This window comes from Anabas testudineus, chromosome 14, assembly GCF_900324465.2.
Source record: "Anabas testudineus chromosome 14, fAnaTes1.2, whole genome shotgun sequence".
Lineage (NCBI taxonomy): Eukaryota > Metazoa > Chordata > Actinopteri > Anabantiformes > Anabantidae > Anabas > Anabas testudineus.
Window position 1 is genome coordinate 15,955,997 of NC_046623.1, and position 15,968 is coordinate 15,971,964.

The window sequence follows — 15,968 nt, forward strand, 5'->3', positions numbered from 1 at the left end:
GAATATGTTAAATAGGTAAAACTACTGTGAGTATTAAGACTTTATAAAAATCATCGGACGTCTCAGCTGAATGTGAAGAATGTCATTCTTGTTTGAAAAAACCCAAAGAAGGCAGTTGTGATTGTTGATTCTCCTGCAAAGACCATTTCTATGCCCACACACAGTTGTGCATGGATGTGATTTGCACACTTCCTGCGTGCTCTTCTCGTAGAGATGTAATTTTCCACCATTTTCTTCCATTCTTTGAGCACCTGTGGAGTTTCAATACAAAAACCCCAAATGCTCACAGAGCCACCGGTTTTTGAATATACCTATTGCAAAACATGCACAGTTTGATGTGAGCATGTGTTACGAAATGATGGGTCTTTGGGCGTGAACGCCTAAAAGGCTTCGTTCTACTGCAGCTGTTAATCACCTTTAGATCCCCTGCATGATGTCGGTACGGAGCACCAGTCCTACGTGTCCAACAGAAAACCTGAGGGGTAAACATTCACTTTGAAGGTGCCATGATGGCTTCTTTCTTGTGTCAACTTCAAAGTGAATGTTTAGGTAATTTCTTCAATTTGCCAGAAGGACTTTTTACCATTTCGCTCTGCAATGTAAAATCTTAATAAGAGTCAAGTCACACAGGCTCCTGCTTACAAGGCTCCATGTGCTCTGTGCTCGTTAGGACCGTACAGGAATCCATCCATGGATTTGCAAAGCACAAAGTCATGAGCAATGAAAACAGTACAGTACTGTGATCTGATGACTCATCTATTACCAACTCAATACATTTATATTTAAACAAGTCTTTGGCACATATTCGACTGCCTGCTGTGATGAATTTCATTGCTCTGCATAATTGATATGCAACTTGAAAACACGACTGTTCTTATCTAAGCTGGAAAGCACGGGTACAGAGGCTTTCATGGCCTCCCCAGTTCCAGATGTAAACCACTGTGGGCTAGATTTCTTTTTCTTTCTCGCTCAGAGACCGAGACTTTGTCCATTAAATATCGTCCAGTATCCCACCACAAATAAAATCTTCTGAAATCAATCCAAGTGGATTGAAGTTGGCCTCAAGGCAAACACCACATTTGTGGGCCAAGTATTATAAACATAATCTTCTTTAAAGGAGTCATTTGACATCTTAGGAAATACACATATCTGCTCATACATGCTGTTACTGTATTCACTGGAAGTGGAAGTGACAGCTTATCACTTGCTAGTTTTTTTTATGTACAGGCATTAGAGTGGTAGGATATTAATGGAAGCAGGCACATGTGCCAAAATGTCCTATAAATGTGTCTTTGTACATTTATACTACTTGTTGATGATCCTAATTGCTTAGCATATTCTAAATTCCTCGTGTAAATTTAATTACATAAGCTGTTTTTATACCTGCAGTAACTTTCTGCTACTGATGAATGCAGCTGTTAAAAGTAATTTCATATCTTACAACATCAAGTGTAGTGTTTGCATTTTGTGGGTCTATTTGTGGGGCGTGTTTTTTATTTTGTTGTGTTGTTTTTTTTGTCCTGTGCTGAAGTCTTTTGTCAACCTCTTCTTCTTCAGTCTGTGGTGTCCTTATGAAGCTGCCATATGCAGGACCAGGTCCTTGCTAGACATCTTCTGGTCTGTCAAAGAAGGAACTTCCCATCGAGTCTTCCACTCCTACTTTAGACATTGACCTCTGCAGATTGCTCTACAGAGGTTAATCTCATTATTTGTCACTTTACCCGACCAAGGCCGTTTTTAATACTGTAAATATAGTATAATAAATAAATATGGTCATAATAGCATCGCTAAAACAATAGATCTAATGGTGGACTAAGACTTTTAAGCAGTACTTAACATCATATTTACACTGGAATGAGAAGCTACTTACAACACAAGAAAAAAATATTCAAAGAAAAAATGTATTGTTGCACTACATAACAGCACAGAGTGGAAGAAACTGTCATTGCAGTCAAGACTTAGCATCGTCCTCGGGGATTTACTGCTCATTATCCACTCTATTTACTGCTGGCTGATGTGACATAGGAGGGTAGATGGCATGCAGCTATGACAGAATGATGCTTCACTTTAAGCTCTTGGGCTTGAATCCTGTAATATCTCTGTACGGTCAGTGGGCAACAGTAGAAGGCTGCTTGCTGGAAAAGGTCAAGAATGCTGCATTGACTTAGAAAAATCAGGGCTTAAAAACAACTCTGCCAGTCATCGTGTAGGCCAGGACCTACGCTGGGGGAAGTGGCATCTTGCTTACTGGCTAAGAAAGGCAACACAGTGTTGGTGTGCAAGACTGTCTATTACTGTTAATGCTTTTATGCAAATTCATGCTGAGCACTGTTTAAATATAACGAAAAACAATCATTGTTATGAATAATTTTTATTAGCTGCTTAACTGCTCTCAAACTCTCATTTAAGCAGTGTTTTTATGTCCCTTTGGTTTAGCATAGGAAACAAGCTAATATTTAGTCTACATTATGCATTAGTTATATCCTTATGTAGTATGTAAATATTTTTGTTTTGGACTTTACTGATTCATAAATCTCTGCTGTGCAATCACCCATCAACATCCTTATGGCCGAGGACATGTCAACAGGCTATTATTAACCTGCCAGTCCTGTCACATTGCTTTTGCTGATCTGTAGATTAATCTAATGTTTTGAAAACCTATAAGTGTGTATGTGTACTTGGTCCTTCACAGCTCATCCTCACAACATGAGAGGTTGTTACAGGCTAGCGTGTGTTGCATAATGCTTTAATCTCTATGACACACACACTTCCACAGTCCTGCCATTGATGTAGGTGTTCTTTCATCTGCAGGCACCTCAAAAAAGTGTGTGTGCGTGTGTGTGTATGTGTGTGATTACTACATGTCAAAAGGCTGCAGTGCCTAGTAAGTGAGGAAAAATGTGTAGGTGTGCACTGCAAAGGCATTTGCAATGGTGCAGAGAAGAAAAGAGGGTGAGTGTGAGAACGAATGATGTGCAGTCTTTGGGATTCATCTCCATCCTCGCATTCATCCTCTCTCCCTTATTCCTCCCATGCTAGACTTGTACAGCAGCTTATTTTCTTATCTTAACTACAAACACATCAGCTGCAGAACACTGATGATTAAACTATGAATCCCTCTGACTCATGCACGTCTGCAACCGCTGGCATAATAATTTTATAAATAATCTACACAATAACGGCCTGCAACACACATCACTTAAACTAATTACACATATTTCCTGCAAACAACTGCTTCATATGGCATAAACCAGTCATTGTCTTTCTATCATTCACATAGTCACTGTGGATTAGAGTATTAGCAGAATGACTAACGTGTGTTATAGCCAGGCCCATTCATGAGATAAGGGTCTAGTGTCTGGTTTCTTTTTCCATATTCTAACATTACAATATTCAGATACTTTATTTGTCACACCTTAATGGGCACATTCAGCCAATTCATAAAAGCCCTTTATTGTTACCTTTTCTTTACCCTTTCAAGGTAAACAACCCGTATGACTAGCTGGTCTTCACCTGTTCTTGAATAGTTTTTTCAAATATACATTTTATTGCTCAGAGTAGATGAGTGATTTACTTGGACTAAAGACTAAAAATAAGCAATGTCAAAGTCAAAAGATGTCTGCTGACATCGACGTGGCCATCTGGAATAAAGAAGCTGAAACGGGCTGAGGTGAGAGAGAGTGGTGTGAAAAATGGTGAGCAAACACTTTTCCATATTGACTCATAAATACAGACTACCACCGCCCACTGGCACGGAGAGTTATTTCTAACCTGTACTATGTTATATGAGCATCTTAAGTTGTAAGACCCCTGCGATGTAAATAGCTCACAGTGTTGTTGTTCTGTATGTAAAATGTCAATAAAGCAAATGACATGTAAAAATGTTAATGATGTTATATGAGTGCAGGAGAATGTACTCTTGGGACCCTTGGAAAGTTTTGGGAACATCACAACGACAGAGCAGACAGAGACACAACATTTTGTTTTGTGTGATTTCTTTTACATCCGTTCAATATCAACTATAGCTTTAGAGCTTTTCTGCATTAATGACAACATTCAGCCGTGGTGTTTTCTGCTTGTGCATCGTGCATGTCTGGGTGTTTAAGGTCTTTTTATTTTTGGAATATAAATGCAAGAGACAGCATGAAATGTCGCAAGAAGCAAAACATATTGCGTATTTCTCTCCGACTGTGAGTGTATGTGTGAATGTACTGCATTGTAAGTCTTCTGTCAGTCAAGTAAGCTCCATTTTATCCAGTCACCTTAGGTACAGCTGTCTGTCTGATCAGACTGTAATCTGCTCTATTTTAAAATGTCCTTTAGCAATGTTAAACCTATATAATGTATTAAAATCTGGCAGGAAATCTGTATTTGAGGAGAATTGTGGACACGATTTAGACATGATCTGTCAAATATCATCTGTTTGAGAATCTGTGAATATATTATACCTACCTAATGACAGTACGTAGTTAAAACACCTACACGTATTCCCTAGATGATTAATCTCAATATGATAAATGTTGTGAGTATGGGAGTGTGAGAGTTACAGAGAGACAGAGTTGGAAGATGAAAGCTGTTTTTTACCATTCAGCATGATAGCATGATAGTAGACCCCACCAGGTAAATGGATTATCTTCTTACAGACCCCTATATGTGTGTGTGTGTGTGTGTGTGTGTGTGTCAGAGTTGTCATTTAGAGATATGACCAGAGGATTTTCCTCACCGGTTGGTGGGTTGCTTTATCTTCTCTTTTTCACCTGACCATACCTCACACTCTACTCCATTCCTCAGTCAACAAACAGGCCTCAAAATGTCCATAAATTATATATCGTGTTCTTTAAGAGGTAATTCCAGTGGCTTTTTTTTTTTGATTGATTCAGTTCATAGCTCCTCCCATAGGGACAGAAAGACGGTAGAAAGTCGTTCTAATGAGAACTGTGAGAGTCTTTGGATCATATAGAGACTCTACACTGATCCTGCTGTTTTAAATATCACTCTTATATTATAGTTTGAGCCCCACAAATGCAATATCGTAGGCAGAAACTGATGTATCTTGGTCAAGTCCCTAAAGTATTGCATGGGTACTGTAGTGCTTTGAGAGAAACACTACTTGCTCACATGCTATGTACCAATACAGCATCACCAGTTGGCAAACTTGCACCAGCAGTGGATCGAAATGTTGATGAAAATCCTCCCAGTAGCCTAATGGGTGATGTGCAACCAAATAGACTACATCCATTCTATAATATACTACAATATTATACATTAATAGTGTCTCTCTAGAATTACTCACAAAGAAAGCCATAAAATAAAAACTAAAAGTAAAGTAAAAGCCAAATCCAAGAGGTAGTTAATTTCTTGTGTATACAGAAGACTGTACTGTAGTTACAAATCTAGATTATGAGCTTTAATAAAGCTCAGTGTCAGTGCAGCATCGTGGGACTGTTGGTAGTAATATTTTAAAGTTGCAATGCTGATGGCATCTTTATGAACAGGATGTGTTATCCAGCCCATTTCTGTGTTAGATTTATGTGACCCACTTGCAAATATTGAGTTATATAAATGGACAGACAGAAATGATTGGTATAGTTTTGATTTGATACACCTCACCAATCTGACAACATTATAACAAATACTAACGATAGTGTGCAACTACCGAGGCCCTGATTTCCATGTGTGAGACGTCTAATCAAAACATAGTTTCAAGAGTGTGAACAAGTATGGGAGACTATAAATAAACCAGGATCCAACTGCCTGTCTTCTTTCAAACACAGCCCAGGCTGGGATCGTGCAAGCGTGTCCAATCTAGAGCGCCTAGGCGATGCAAACATCTTTTGAGGATGACATGTCAGTCAAACGAACAGGAAAACAATGAAAAGTGATGAGGCATGGAGGAGACCGACTAGTTGAGGTGTCATTCAGCGTGCAGAGGATACAGACACAAAAGATGCACATGTGGAAATGTGTACACTTACACCCATAAATGAACGTACATGTGATATTTATTACATGCCCACATGCACAGAAACAGAAAAAATGGTTATTGACCTCATAGATGCCGATAAAAGTAATGAAGACACGGTGTGATAAGACAGAGGGTCCAGTAAAGAGACATGTAAAGACAGAAGACTTAGACCGACAAGGACACAGCAAATAAACAAACACCCTTCAAGAGAGACATTGACTGAGAGAGAGATTTTTGCGACAATGAGAGAGTGAGGTACACGCTGGCAACAGGGATTCAATTACAGAGTATTGTTCTGACTCCCACTCCCTGAGACACCAGCAAGCCTCAATGTGTCAATGGCAACAGCCGAGCAGGAGCAGTATGTGTGTGTACTCTGATTGTGCATACAGTATGTATATATGCAGTACACTGTACCGTACATGTGCATTCGATGGCAGCATGCACTATAAGTTCTCGTGGCAACGTCTGTGGTCGAGGTGAGTTTGTCCCCAAGCAAGCCCTGCAGAAAACCAGAAGGTAAATGACAGGCTCCAGCCAACACTTACATCAGTCATCCTTTCATTAGTATGAGGGAGCATAGAGAGGGAAACAACAGAGACCAAAAATAAACAGGAGGGAAACTGCAATAAAAACAGGCAAAAAACAAAAAGACGTATATTAATGTAAGTGAGAGGGGACAGAAGAATGAAGTCAGTTTCAGTGACAGAGTGAGGAGGGAAAGAATGTGACATTCGAGTGTATACATTCAGTGGAACGCTGTGTCAAAACACAGAAGCAGGTGAGACTGAGAAAGACAGATGAGAAGAGGACAAGAGGAGAATCACAGGCTGCTGGAAAAACAGAAACTCAATGACAGTCAAAGAGTGTAAAGCTCCTCAGATCAGTCAGACAGAAACATGGGAACAGTAAGATATTATTTAAAACACTGATATGTTCACATGTTGAACTGAACTACTTCCCTCCGGCTCCCTGAGTTTATGCTGAGGATGAATGTCTACCTGACAGTACCTGCCCTACGACAAGCTCAGTGCCACCAGTTATGACCTTTAAGCATTTACAAATATAGGCTCTTTCTGGATTTATTTTCCTTTTATACTTTTCTTTAAAAGGCCATAAAAAGCAACCGGAGAAGCTGCTCTTACTCTGTGTACTGCAGGGAAACGGTCTGCTGCCACTTCCAAGTTGTACATCCTACCAACAAAAGAAAAAGATCATCACCAAGATGCCTGAAGTCAAACATGTCTCAAAGCATCGTGAAATGCAGTGTGTTTTTGTGACAGGAGTGTTTTGGGGATACAGCAGGTGTAATCACTAGTTTGAGGGCTATTTTACAGTCAAGACAACCACGTCAGAATTATGTATTTTGATCTACTACCGCAAGTCATTTCAGACTAATGCTTCGATGAAATGCCCTATGCTCTTATTTATTGCAAAGAAATCACCTTTTCCCCTCACTATGCTGCAGTAATAGCAAGCTTATGAAGATATCCACAAAAGGTGGTGGAGAATAAAAAATGAAGGTAAAGAAAGGTCAAGGAATTACATAAAGTGGGAAGGAAGGGATGATTAAAGGAAGGCAGAAAGGAAAAGACAAAAATGAAAGGCTGGAGCAGGATCTTTTCTCGCCGCTACAGCTTGTGATGCTTTCACGTTGGCGAGGCAGAGTTAACCTTCTGGTGATGTTAGTGAACTTCTAATTCACACGTGTTAATTCACACGTTACACTACGCTGACGGAGGAAGGACTGTGTTAACACCAGGACAGGCTTACTCTCAACTGTTTTGCAAATAATTTACCTTTTTTATAGCACAAAGTATTAGAGTATGTTGATTTTATGATATTACATTGTATTATTATTATATTGACTGAATCATGGTCATTAAAAACAACACAATAACCACCACAATACATCTGTTCTTGAGCTTTTGTTTGAGTCAGTAAACTATTTATTGAACATAAAAAAGAAATCTTACAATATGCAGGTTATCATTCCTGTGAGGCGTTTTCTGGTTGTAACTGAACAGTAGGAACAGGAATCAAAAAAACAGAGCATGAGATATAAGGAAAGAAGTTTTGATGACATGGCAGGATGGGGGTATTATTCATTTCAGAAGCCAAGGTCAGGAATATGACAAATTCTGGAGAAGAAACCTGTTTGTGTCTAATGGCATAGTCCATCATCTTTGGTCTCTTTCCTTCAGATATAAACGACCATATCTAGGAAATGTTTGGATGAATTAGGCATCCAGACATGATCAGAATGCAAAGCATTTTACAACATTGTTCTCACAGTACTAGAAAAATATACAGGCTGCTGCACTTCAAAAAACTTCAAACGGAGAAGAGCACGGCATGTGTTGTTGGGTCACCTATTAACCTAACCTACATGTTTTCAGTTCACAGAGGAAACCCACACAGGGACGGGGAAAACATGCAAACTGCTGTGAAGTGAAGTGCTTACCGCTGTGGTAACGCTGTAGATTATAGCTCACGAGTAAACTGAGTGTACCAATAAAATATTAATCAGTACCTACAAAAATGTAGATACAATACATGGAAAAAAAACTGAGCAGCTAATAATTTGATGATGAAGAAGGGAGTAGATAGAAATTACATTAGTTTATGTATTATTTGTGACAGCTCGCTACTGGACCTTCATTCCATGTGAAACAATTAAACACATTTAAGTTATGATTATGGAATCGTAGGAGCCAACAACACAGCAGGTAAAGCACTAAACCATGACCTGTGGTGCAGGGGTCTCCATGTCCTGGGAGCTTTACTGTCAACAATGAGCTGAGAAAGTTCGAGTTCCTCATGTTGGTCTACTTTGAGTTTGAGCTAAAGAACCCTGACAAGATGATACCCGCTAACAAGCTGGGATGATGATTACTTTCTTTAGTGTTTGTAGGCCACTTGTCTTACCAGTCTTCTGTTTTGCTAAAAGGCAGTATTCTGTGAATGACAGAAACAATATTCCCTGATTAAGACATTAATGCTAATAGGATAATGCGGTTAGTGTGATGGCTGCAAGAATTAGAATATTGCCTCAGTCTGATTAGAGAGACAGAAATCTGAGAGAAACAAATGGAATAAACTGGTACCCATCAAACCCTGAATATCACAGTTCTCTCTCTAATGAAAAGGGAGCTGATTTCCTTATAAACCTTAAATCAAACCAAGGTCACTGTATATTTCTGTCTTGGTCCATCATGTCTTTCCCCCTTATTATACAACCATCCATTTTCTCTCAGTGTGGCTTTGTGTCATAGTCTATCTGTGCTCAGCAATCATGCAGACAACCATGTGGAATTGAAGTTATGTGTGTAGAAGAGGGCTTGGTGCAATACTTAGTGTGGGCCCAGCAAACCCCAGTTTTGTAAGATAAGATTCCAAGTATCAAATAAATCACTCGTCTAAGTCGGAGAAAAGCAGCAGAGCTGTGTGTTGCTGAGAAGAAGAGACAGTTGAGAAAGTAAGGGAGGAGAAAGAGGAAACCTGGGGGTTGTGGTGGCGTGACAAGCAAATCAGGTTTAGAGGGAGGAGAAGAGAGAGATATCAGCCACAGAGGGGTGGAGGAGAGCAGAAATGGAGGTTAGAGCGGAGGGGGAGGTGAGGAGAGGAAAAGAGTTAAGAGACAACATCATCCTCCATGGTGTTACATGACTCTGTTCGGCTGAGTGCTGTCAAAATTTATCAGTGGACTGGAAAGATGATAAAGCGTAGCTCTTTGCTACAGTATGTACAATATATTTAAAGACTGTCAGGAAGAGTATACAAAGGACCAGGTGTCAGTTCCAACTTCCATCCACAGCAGCACAGGCTGCAACACTGAACACTGAAACTGCCGACAGGTGAAGTGAATTACACTGATTATCTAGTTTCAGTGGCACCTGTCAGGAGGTGGGATAAATTAGGTGAACAGTCGCTTCTTGAAGTTGATGCATTGCAAACAGTAAAAAGGGGCAAGCATAAGGATCTGAGCGACTTTGACAGGAGCAAAAAATATAACGGCAAGACGACTGGGTCAGAGCATCTCCAAACAGACAGGTCCTGTAGGGTGTTCCCTGTAGACAGTGGGCAGTACCTACCCAAAAGCGTCTTGGGGAGGACAACTGGTGAGCCACCGACATGGTTCTAGCACACAAAGCTCACTGATGCATGTGTGGAGAGAAGGGTAGCCTGTCTGGTCTGATCCCACAGGGCTAGTGTAGCACAAATTGCTGAAAATATAAATGCTGTCTTTGATCAACAACAGCCAGAGCACACATTGCATCGCAGCTTGCTGCATAATGGGACCAGTCAGAACCCTGTCCACTGCCAAAAACTGCTCCAATGTTCATGTGAGCATCAGAATGGGACCATAGAGCTATAGAGGAATATGACCTGGTCTGATGAATTGTGTTTTCTTTTATGTTGATGGCCATTTGCCTGTGGAAGAGGCAACTTCCATTTGTCCATTATCCTAACTGCTTCCTGTTCAGGGTTACAGGGGTGCTGGAGCCAATCGTAGCTGTCATTGGGCAACAGATAGACAACCATTCACATTCACATTCACACCTACGGGCAAGTTAGAGTCGTCAATTAACCTACCTGCATGCCCTTGGACAGTGGGAGGAAGCCAGAGTACCTGGAGGAAACACATGCAGACCCACTCATCACAGAACGGCACCCGGCTGATCGGGGGATTAAAACCCAGATAGGTCTTTAATAATGAGCTTCTTTTCTTCCTAAGTAGCACACATAACCTCCAAAACAATGTACTGTTCCTGCTACATTAGCTTTCACTGTGTTTTGGTGTTACAGCCATTATTTTGCATTTCATTGATGCTTATGCCTCATGGTTTAAATTTGTATGGTTGCAGTGCTATAGGAAGTAATGTGGTAGTAGATCTTTCTACATGCATTCAAGAATAAAACTACATGTTGAATTGTCTTATATTATTTTTTTGTGCTATTATGGCTCATTGTGTTTCATACACTGCCAGAATGGAACGCTTTTTAATAGCTCATGTGCCAATTTGCTTTTGGCACACCAAAATTTGCTTCGCTTTAGCCATGGTTGCATTGTCGTAGTTCTCTCTGAATTATTTTATTCAAATGTTCTTTTGTGCTTGTGTATTTGTGCACGAGTGATATCTCTCGTTTTGGGCTTATCGTACAGGATTCAGGAGGAGATGGGCAGGCTAAGTGGACAGAATGTGCAGACAGACAGCTGAGCCAACCAAGACATGGTAAGCTGTCTTTTGTTTAGGCGAGAGGAAAAAAAACGCTACCTACAAAAAGATGATACAAAGCACATGCATAAAAACAGAAAGACGTAGATACATATAATGCATAAAAAATAGCAAACTGCTTGCTTTTGTAACCAGTCAAGCCTACCAGCCCTGTTGATGTCAGGGATTGAAAAATGTGTCTCACACAGTTTCTAATTATATTTAAACAGGAATCACAAAACACAAAAAATAAGCACTGTAGCTCTGTTCATTGCTATGTTTACATCTGTACTTTTCTGTTGCTCTGTATTTTTTCTTGAGTATTATGAAGGTGAAACAAGATTTAGCGAGGAGGTTGAAACTGTAAAAAAAAAAAAAAAAAAACACAACCACAACCCAGAAGCGATAAGATTCAGCAGCATCCTGCTATGATAAATATGAGGTGATGCTTGTTATTTTGTCATTTCACTGGCATAATCCCATTTTGCATGCTCATGTTATTATAAATGTACAGTGATATCCCTCTAAAGGTCATCAGTGGATTTGGATCCTATAATAACCAGTGGGGATGTAAACGCAGCTCAGAGGAAGAGTATTATAATTTCTTTTCATTTTTGACTGGCTGCTACAATTTCATATCTTTTGGTGAAGACATTTTATATATAACAAAATATAAGACGGAAAATGCTCAATATCATTTTTTAGCAAATAAAAACACTGATTTTTAGTCTCTAACATTTTCTGGAAACAGAACTGTGTGCCAGGGTTTTGTGGCCTGTGAACAGAGAGAAAAGTGATCTCTGAGCAGGGGGCCTGCAGAGACAGTGCTATGAGTTCTCTGTGTTAATAATGGAAATCTGTGACAGCTTGAAGCAGTGTGCTAGACTGAATACATTGAGCAATAGAGCCCCAGCTACAGAATGTCACATACATCATTATTAGACCAATTATAATGCTGGGTGGAAAAGAGAGGGGGGAGAAGAGAGATTGAGAAAGACAGTGAGGATGAAAACAAATGTGACACCTAAGGGAATTCATTTGCAAATATTGTATAGTCACAGAATACATTTCCAGAACTTTAAAGACTTGGTATAGAAGGCAATAAAGATATGTTCCTAAAAAGTTAAGAAAAGTTCATTTTCTGATTTTCTCATTTCTTCCTCTGGTCACTTCATCAGAACCCAGTTACACCAGCTGTTTGGTTCAACTTAAAACTAAAGTGGTTTTGTTTCTCTGAACAGCACAGTTCTGCTGAGTCGTTGCAAAAAAAAAAAAAATAAATAAAAAAAAGGCAATATTATCCTAAAAACACAATAACTGAAACTGCTGAAGCCTCATTTTTGTTTTATTTGGACTGAACATAGACTGTAGATGTCCCCCAACTTCACATGCATTAAAATCACATTAAGAAAAGATATCTACACCCTCAGTATGTAGGAAGGATTATACTGACCTGAAACTATTTTGAAGAATATCATTTGAGCCAGGCAACGTTTCGCAAATGTAATAAGGGATTTACTTGGTGACTAAATAGATCATGCAGCCTAATGTGGCAGCTGCCATGACAGAAAGGATCTCCACTAGTAGAGAGGCTAAACATACTAATATGAAATCCTCATTATGAATGTTAACATGGCAGAGTAACAACGTTATTTCTTCAATAAATGTAAAACAAAACATATCTAATAGTCCCACTATGTTGAAATATGAAATACTAGTGTTGGTGCTGGACGTTCCTTGTAGTGCTCAGCTTTTTGTGCTGCCATTGTGTTTATATTGGATCTGGAATAGTCTGTTTACTTGAATTTTCTCCAGAGTAAACTCCCTCTTCTCAAGTGACATCTGCCATGGCCATTTCTCTCTTTGCAAAGCAGCCAGGCCCTCTTGAAATGAGGGCCTCCTCTAAAGCCAAGAAATCCATTAGATGGTGATTGAGGCAGCCAAATGCTGCTTCAGTTTTCTTTGCTTCTTTATTTTTGAAAAGAAACAAATAATCATCAATATCTGTGCCAGATAGTGGACTTTTGAGAGCACAGTGACCATTAAATATTCTGTTATAGTATAGTAGGAAAATGAAAATGACATTAATTTACAATTATTATTGAATAATTATTATTTTTGCAACAAAATATGCATATATATAAATATATCTGATTTTCATGTAAGTCCTGAAACTAGATGACTGATCCCCAGCTCCTCCTGGTCACATGTCAAGGTGTCCCTGGAAACCTTGACACCTTAAATGCAGCCACTTTAGTAAATCAACCACTATTATTAATTTCTACAGAAAATGTCAAGGTGTCTATCTGTAAACTTGAAGTGCATCATGCATGTTCTGTACAGAAGAATGAGAGGAAAAGAAAATTAGTTAGTTATGGAACTTAAATTTATTTGTAAGTGGTAGTTGATCTGATAATGATATTTATGTTTTTCAACCTCAGGTCAGATCCTGCAGCACCAAACGTCATCATCTTGGATATAATCTGCCACAGTATTGTGATTTTAGTGAGAGTTCAGGCCAATTCTATTGTCTCATTCTATCTACTCAAATCATTCTTTTTATTAATTCTAGTTGCAGACGAGTCAATGTCAGCCCGTTCTGGCCCGTTCTGGTCTTACTGCCCCTTCTTATCCATCAGATTTGGATTGGTCTGCAGGGTCAATTCTGAACATGTCTTGTTCCAAGAAATAGACCAATTCTATTTATTTAAAGTTTGTTTTAAACTATAGTAAAGTACAGCTCAGTAAGACTGTAGCACTCAGGGTAACTTACCCAGAACGACCACTGTACTGATCCTTTAATCAAACAATATTCAGTTTTTAAATAGATTTTTGACTCTGCCTACATTCACTGTCTGATTAAATTTGAACTATCTAAGCAGTTTAAGGGATATATCTGTAGAGAGATACTTCTCTGTCCATTCACATTGATCTGAAATATATCCAAGATATTGCAGCTGAAGTCACTGGTCTTCAGTAACTGTGTGACATTATAATACCCAGGTTCCATAATGATAAATTATGCATTTGTCTGTGACATCTTTTAGGATATTAACAAGACAGGTTTTCCCATGTTACATTTGCTTGATACATCCTCTGACAACTGCACAGTAGTTAGGAACGAAAAGATAAAAATATCTCTGTCAGTATCTGGCATATGGGTAGAACACCTTCCTGTTTGGAAATCACATATACGAGTTAGCTACTGTTTATAATTCTTAGCCATGATAATGGCATTTGGCTCCAGGGACGGCAGTGAAGACAGGTCAATTTGCCTCTTTAGTCTATACTGAAATATCCCAGCAACTATTGGAGGATTGCCATGAAATTTTGATCACACAGTCATGGTTCCCAAAGGATGAGCTTTGGCCATCCTCTGACTTTTGTATTTAATGCCTAATATATAATGTTAATGTAAATGTGCTAACATGCTAAGCTGAGATGCCACTGTGCTACTAGTCTCATTAAAATCCTTCCCTGGTGTTTTACTGTAACTTCTTCTTAAATAAAACATATTTTGCTAAAATGCTAAACAGAATTCGGATTGTTAGAAGACTTCAGTCGTTTCACAGGCCGCTTGAAGCTTTGCAACACAATCGTACTTTTACAAAGCAGAATATCTGCTGATTCCTGCCAGTTTCCTGCCCTGATTCCCCTGCTGCTGTCCCGAATCTCATTTTGGATGGGATTGCGGTCGGTGACAGTCAAGAATCATTTTGTAAGAGGGACTTTTTTTTTTCTACAGATGAAGATAGAGTGAGGTGCAGAGATCACAGGAAAAGGCCTTTGTAGTGTCCCAGCTGCAAGTTTCTGCATGCAGTTTCATGGGAGCCAAACACCTTCACTACCAGCATACAGCTAATTAAAATGGGATAAAAAAATCGGTCCCAGTGAAATATTAAATATTAATTTGACTGTGACTTGTAACATCTATCATTTGATAGACATTGTAATTAAGATAATGAATTTTAAATGCATTAGTAGTTCTATTTAAAACATTGTTGCTGAGGAGCAGATTTTTTTTAATGACAGTCTTATCTAATTCAGAGTTGAAGGTTTCTGCCTTGTCATTGAAAAGAAAATGTAGACAACATATGCAGTGTTAGAGTTTGTTTAACATATAGAGATGCACACATACACTTACATTTATATGTTAATTACTCTTTAGACGGGAGCTGCTATTTACCTAGACCAGTCCTGGGTGGTGATAGTGTGACATTTCCAAGTCAAAGAAGTGCTTTTTTTAATGAAATAAATATTTAATAATTTTCCCTATCACATTAAGACAGACTCCTACTGTACATTACAAATGTAGAGACAGAGCTTCACAACACATTGGTCTTAGTATTGCTTTCACTGTTTAGCTCTCATACAGCTTTCTATGGACAACTCATAAACTCAGGCCATTTCCACATAGAAAATATGTATAATTACATCCATTCACTTACAGCTATAATGAAACTAATGAGAAAGAATTGTAAATTAGATGAAACACAGCTCCAGTCCATTGTCTGAGGTGCAGATCTTCCCTCCCTTTTCTTTTTGTGTATAACCTTCAGAAAGGATGCAACATTAGCGTCTTCTGACATGATTTAAGGCAAATATGGTCTTTCACATTCATCTATAGCTTCATCGCTCCTCCCTTATCTCTCCTTGGTTCCCCTTCATAGTCTCATCTATCTCTAATTCCAGCCTTTCACCTTCTCTTTCCTTCCATCTCTGTCTTTTTCTTCTCCTCCGCTCACATTCCTCCTCCCTCCTGCCTGCCAGCTGCCTTAGGGCAG